This window comes from Ctenopharyngodon idella, chromosome 16 (assembly GCF_019924925.1).
Source record: "Ctenopharyngodon idella isolate HZGC_01 chromosome 16, HZGC01, whole genome shotgun sequence".
Lineage (NCBI taxonomy): Eukaryota > Metazoa > Chordata > Actinopteri > Cypriniformes > Xenocyprididae > Ctenopharyngodon > Ctenopharyngodon idella.
In genome coordinates, this window is record NC_067235.1 from 20,198,774 (window position 1) to 20,205,938 (window position 7,165).

The 7,165-nt window shown below is 38.9% G+C and overlaps 1 pseudogene; it reads left to right on the plus strand.

Annotated features, from left to right (window-relative positions):
- Positions 1-981: 981 nt before the first annotated feature.
- On the plus strand, positions 982-6,299 carry LOC127497318 (nucleoside diphosphate kinase-like; annotated as a pseudogene).
- Positions 6,300-7,165: the final 866 nt, after the last annotated feature.

Consider the following 7,165-nt stretch of genomic DNA (forward strand, 5'->3'; position numbering starts at 1 on the left):
GAATTATCATCTTTACAAGGGTTGTGCATTGGCACGGATCCTCAGCATGGATGAATCTAATGTTTGCTGTCAGTCACCACATCGGTGTGGATACTGTACTTAAGATTCACTAGTTTATGATGCTGATTAAAGATGTAATATAAACTAACCTACTATTTGGAACTATTTTCAAATGATCATTGTTTTATTTTTTTGAGAAAGTGGTGCTTTATCCACAAATTTATTATTAAAGCTCTGTAAGTCTAGGATAAAATAATTGTTGCCCAACAATGTTTTTGAAATGTTTAGCTTTAATCTATATTTCTATTCACTTAAAATTTTAAGCAATATATAATATCATGGAGCGATCGCTAATGAGAGACAAGTGCGACACACGTCTCGAGAACAGCGGAGCTTTTATTATGCTGCAGATGCCGCTTCTGCTTCTTCAGGTCAAGCGTATGTGGGATAAAGCAGTGCTGTTTTATCATATTAGACACATCTGTTTGTTGAAAGTTGTTATAATGCTACACTGTGTGTTCGCTCGGTGGCTGCTATGAGACACTTGTTGCACATTGCAGTAAGCTAGATCCATATTAGGCATATTAAAACATGGTATTCGCAGTAAATCAAGAGAATTAGATTTAAACATTAAGACTTACTGTTTTGAGCTATATAACATGATTAGTTTTCTGTCGATGAATGTATCCAAACAGTTGCTCACCTATCTAATAAAACACATAATATATTAAAGCGTCTTTGGTGTTTCCATGGTTTCTACAAAATAAAACCAGAAACTGAGGTTAACGCTGGTATAATGTCATTGATAGGCGACGCACCAACACGTCTCGTGTCCTGGTTATAATTTCTTATTTCTCTAGATTTAAAACATTTTTGGAAACATTTGGGATAATATAGGTACACAAGTCAACAAAATATATAACATTGTACTAGTGGTTTTTAGATATTTTAATCCAAAAATCTTACATATTGTGCATTTAACCAAAGACTACAATTTACATCTGTAAAATACAATTCATTAAATTTCTAATATTTTATAATTAATACGACATAACAGAGCCTCTTTTCCCCCAATAGATGAATTGATATAGTTTCAAGCAAGGAAACAGTGGCTCATCACAGAGCACAAGTGAATTCTGATCCTGCTATCAGATATTGTTTTCTTAACTGTAATTACAATATGAGACGTGAGTTCACTGTTCATCACTTTGAGGATTTCTTGTTATCAGATATTGTTCCTTAAAGGGTTAGTTCAACCAAAAACAAAACAAAAATAGCAACTTAATTCAACAATCTCTTTTCTTCCCTGTCGTTATCCTTACGCAGGTGACGCAGTAAGCACAGTGAAGGCTTCTGTGTTTACGTCCGAATCAGCACGACGTATGCATGTGATGCTGATGCAGGAGCTGGCCAATAATGAGCTGGTGTTCTGACGTAGAACCTGGAGGTGCTGCACTGTGTTTACAACATCAACAGCATAGGAGAATAACAGAGAAGAGACAAAATTGTTGAATAAAGTTGATATTTTTGTTTTGTTTTTGCACACAAAAAGTATTCTCGTCACTTCATAACATTAAGGTTGAACCACTGCAGTCACATGACTGTTTTAACGATGTCTTTAGTACCTTTCTGGACCTTGAAAGTGGTAATTTCGTTGCTTTCTATGGGAAATAAAAAAAAAAAGCTCTCAGATTTTATCAAAAATATCTTAATTTGTGTTCTGAAGATGAACTAAGGTCTTATGGGTGTGGAACGACATGAGGGTGAGTAATTAATGACAGAAATTTCATTTTTGGGTAAACTAACCCTTTAACTGTAAAATATAGAGACATGATTTCACTGTTAATTACTATGATGATTTCTTGTTGCCAGATGTTGTTTTTCAGCACTGAAACCACTTTAGCTTAACTTGTTGACTGTCATGCTTGATTTTCAGTGTCAATTTGTTTAACAAACAATGGCCTTTGGCTGTAGAAGCAACATGGTCAGGTGGTGTAACTGGTTTGTGTCAATTGGAGTAACCAGTATTTTTCATAAAAATATAATTATATACAGAAAAATTAATGTGGAATAAAATGTAATTATCTAGTTTAGTGTAATATGTTTTTTTTTTTTTTAACAATTTTTACATAATTTGTCAAAGATTATTTAGAAAACGTTTTTTTCAGCATACGTCCCTCCAAATATTGCAAAAACACATTAAAATTTACAATGAATGAATCAATCAATCAATCAAACAAACACTTTTTACAAACTTTATCTGTTGTTGTATGCAAAACAACTACATTAAGACTCTTCTTTTGACAAGAGGGTGAGTAAATAATGACTATTTTCATTTTGGAGTGAACTATCCCTTCTAGAGAGAGTTGTCAGAACCCATGACAGCCACATGTGACACTGACCTTTCTGGAAAAAGGCCAACATCTGTAAACCTGTAAACCCCTGGACAAACAAAGAACCCTCAGAGAGAGATTTCCAGAAAGCAAGGTCGAGTTAGTTTTGTGGATAAGTTTTCAAGTTGTTTCTGCTGCAGTACACTCACTGGTACTATATTAAGCCAGAAAAGATGGGGGAGGGAAAAAAAAAGGTTCCGATTCATAAGACAACCTGGCTTAACTAGTATTAAAGTTGACTTTGCTCCCTGTTTGTCAGTCAGAGTCCCGATGAGGGAGTCTGGGAATAATCCAAGTAAATCACCTCTAGCCTGTGGTCAGCTCACTGAATAAATCCATCCAAATGCATGCCATTGGAAAGTAAACAAACAATAACAATTCTCCCCCTTTTCTATGTCTGCAAAGCCATCTTCAACTGACTCCTGGCACCCGGCAACTCGCTTGACTGACATTTCTGTGGAGTTCCATTAAGGCCAATGAGATTAAATGGCTGAGGAGCTGCGAGAGTGTTAGTGGAAAAACACGGTAGTGAAGGACAGAGATATTAAAGCTCTGTGCTGGCGCCTCGCTCATTGTGAGCAATTATTTCCAAGGCCTGCCATTATTTGGCCCTGAGGAAAAGAAAAACCTGGAGGAAGCAGGCTAATCAGGCAGCGTTTGTGGCTGTCAGCGTGTACCTGCAACAGGAAGACAAGCGTAGCACTGGTGCTCAAAGAGAACATGTGGCCTTCTCCGGGTCTGATTGCTCTCAGATTGCCATGTGACAGTTTGGACAGAGGGCTGAGGGGGGCTTGTGTCTCTGTGCGGCCTTAATGTGAAACATCAGCTGACACTCAGAGCCAAGCTCAACCCACACACACACACACAAATGCTGCTTGGCTTACTACAGTTCACTTCAGGTGGGGGTGTCTATGACAAGCCTTCAGCTTGTTAGTCCAAAGTTGCATGACTGTTGCTCTACTGGCCTCTAGTGTGAACCTCCAGCCTTCTCATTAGGAAGAGAAGAGAAGAGAAGAGAAGAGAAGAGAAGAGAAGAGAAGAGAAGAGATCTTTACATTAATAAGCAAAAAGTTTTATTAATCTTTTTTGTTTCCACTGGGTCTTGGACTAATCCCTGTAAAATAATGCAGTCATGTGCTTCACTCAATAGCCCTTTTGTGCCCACTTAGGATTTATAAGAGCGAAAATAGTCCTAAAGTTAGAAAACGTAAAATTAGAGGCACTGAGTTGCCTGGCACCGATAGCAGACTTGGGTCAGACGTCTGGAGAAACACAGCTGGCAGTGTTTAAATGTGAATGAATGAGAACGCTTGACTTAAGACACCCATCTTTCAGCACTCTGCATGAAGATGGTGTGATAGATGTCGAATATACCTATAGATGCCAGGTGTGCAATTGCAAATATCTCACGGCTGACTTTAAGTACTCCATGAATTTATGGAGAACACCAAAACAGCTCTGAATCTTTCTAGCACAGTTAACCTTCCACATACAAACCCTAAAACCCCAAGACTCATACATTCTCATAATGATTTTGCTATCTTCTCTCGCTCACTCTTCCTGTCAACCTCAATAACCTCATTCCTGTATTCATCTTTATCTGCTATTACTTCAGACATCCTACCGAAATGGGATGAATCTAAAGGCAGGGGCCAGGAACGGCATCGGGGGCCCACACCAGTTGCTAAGAAATCAGAATGCAATTGTGCTTCATAAGTGAAAGGTACATGTGGTGAAGAGTGACAATAGTGGCTGTGTAATCCCTTTATGAAAAGCAAATTGAAGTTCATGCTTGAATACAGCTTGCAAAATGGCCCGAATTCAAGACATCAAGTGCTGCAGGCGAACACGGGGAGGGGTAATTTATGACAAGCAATTTTAAGGCACAATGCCGCGATGACCGCTCATCTGTAGAGACGTACGCGGTAGGCATATCTTTTTTTAAGCTAGTCATTAAGGCTGACACCTAGAGACACAGAGTGAAGGGAAAAGGATTTCGGAATTATTAATTTATAACAGAGAGCCATCCAAGCCTTTTCATGTTTAATCGCTCGTTCCCTTAATAGGAATGTTTTATATTCCGTTTTACATGACAGCGTGTCATTGGGTAACAAAAGAAAACAACCAACCCTGGTGCTCTCAAGCAACACGCTAAACGGAAAAACCCGGGGAAATTTATCACATCTGGTGCATGGCTGATCTCTTCCATCACTGCCAGGATGAAGTCTCTCAGAGGGTCTCTAAATCCCAGGTAAAAGACGGCCATTACACAGACATTAACTGCAATGTTTGACAGTGTCAAAGTGTGTTTATGCAGGACATATAACTGAAAGACACATAATATGTCATTAGAAGCTGGCTTATTTCCAAGCCAAACATGCCATTGTATGTTCAACACCCAAGATCTCCTTATTGAAACACAAAAGAGCCTCCATTCACTGAGAGTGGGGCTCAAATTGGACAAAAACAGCCCATGAATTTTTAAAATGACAGCTTTGAGAAGAGTATGACTGGAATGGGGTGGGGCGTAGATGGTAACGGTCACTATCTTGGTGAATAGAAAATTATTCTTTGACGGTTAAAGACAAAAGGCTCCTATACCACCACCTCCCTGCCATAAACCCTCAGAATGATATGACACCACTGTTAACCTTTACCGGTTGTGGCAGAAAGCATGTGGGATCTTTGTGCTGATGGGTAATTACTCACAGAACGGTCTCTGAGGGATTTCACATGTCCTGTGTGCGGAAATACAGACATTCACCCAACGGTTCCTGATAATTGGACAACATATGGAGCCTTTTCTCTTTTTTTTTACCATCGGTAAGATCAATGCAGTCACAGATTGCAGCCTAATCACATGAAAACAGCACTGACCTCTTCACCTAAAGGGATAGTTCACCCAAAAATGAAAAATCTATCATCATATGCTCACCTTCATGTTGTTCAAGCTTCCACAGAACACAAAAGAAGCTATTTTCCACAATGTCCAGTTTGCTCTAATCTGCACTATGCAATTGAATGAAGCTTTTAAGATGCAGAAATTATGAGATAAAGAACCATAAAATATTAGACTTTTTGCTTCTGTTTGTCTCTCCGTCCTGCAGAATCCACTTCACAATATCTAACCATTTCATCAGTAGGAGTCATGGCTGCCAAAACAGAGCGCACCTTCATTGCCATTAAACCCAATGGTGTGCAGCGAGGCCTCATGGGAGAAATCATCAAGAACTTTGAGCAGAGGGGCTTCAAACTGGTGGGAGGAAGTTCCTTCAGGCATCTGAGAAGCTGTTGAAGCAGCATTACATCAACCTGAAGGACCGGCTGTTCTACCCTGGACTCTTCAAGTACATGAACTCTGGGCCGGTTCTTGTGATGGTATGGGAGGGTCTGAATGTTGTGAAGACTGGTAGGGTGATGCTCAGAGAGATTAATCCTGCAGACTCCAAAAACCTGGAACCATCAGGGGCGTTTTCTGCATCGAAGTGGGCAGGAACATCATCCATGGCAGAGACTCTGTGGACAGCGCAAATAAAGAGATCAGCCTGTGGTTCAAGCCTGAGGAGCCAGTGGCCTACAAGAGCTGTGCGCAAGACTGGATCTATGAATAAACCATCAGAACCATCAATCTCTGCCTTTCTCGCTGGACCAGTTATCCGTTAAGGACTTAAGTTTGTTTGTTTGGTCTCGGCTTTTCTGAAGCACTTGTTTGAATAAAACATGGAATCTCAAAAAAAAAAAAAAAAACCCTAGACTTTGTACATAAGTATATTTTAAAAATGTAGATCAAGACCAAACTGGGTTTTGCACTCCTTTGGGGTTTGTGAGCTGATGAAAAGCATACAGTATAGATATCCATGTCTTTTGAAACCATGCAATGGATTTGTCTGAGAAAGGGAAAAAGTTTTGAAATCATTATGCAGTAGCTCTGAAAATTACTTTTGCATTCAATTCAAGCCAGTCGAAAAGAAATTAAGGTTTTTGATGAAAACATTCCAGGATTATTCTCCTTATAGTGGACTTCAATTGACCCCAAACGGCTGAAGGTCAAAATTACAGTTTCAGTGCAGCTTCAAAGGGCTTTAAATGATACCAGACCAGGAATAAGGGTCTTATCTAGCGAAACGTGGCGCCAGTTCCATTTTTTCCATAAGCTGAATAGGGAAGGTGTAGGACAACCTTTACAAGCTTTTTGAAGAATACGAAAGTGCGGTCTGGCGATCATTTGTTTATATAAAGCATATACATTATAATTTTTTTTTTTTAGAAAATGGCAGATCGTTTCACTAGATAAGACCCTTATTCCTCGTCTGGTATTGTTTAGAGCCCTTTGAAGCTGCACTGAAACTGTAATTTTTACCTTCAACTGTTTGGGGTCAGTTGAAGTCCACTATAAGGAGAATAATCCTGGAATGTTTTCATCAAAAACCTTAATTTCTTTTCGACTGAAGAAAGAAGGACATGGACATCTTGGATGACATGGGGGTGAGTAAATTATCAGGAAATTTTAATTTGAAAGTGGACTAATCCTTTAATAATATCCCAATATATGGCAAATAAGTTGTATGGATCACTTTTATTGTATTTTGCTCCATTACTCTAAACATTCATTGTTTAGAGAGGTGCAGTTTTTAGACATTCTCAAAATATCTCAAATAACAACTGCAAAAATCACATGGGTTTGGAACGACATGAGTAAATTTGCATTAAATTATTCTTAAAGATAAGTACATGCAAACTTATCCTGTAGAGCTACTTATAGCTGAAATTAA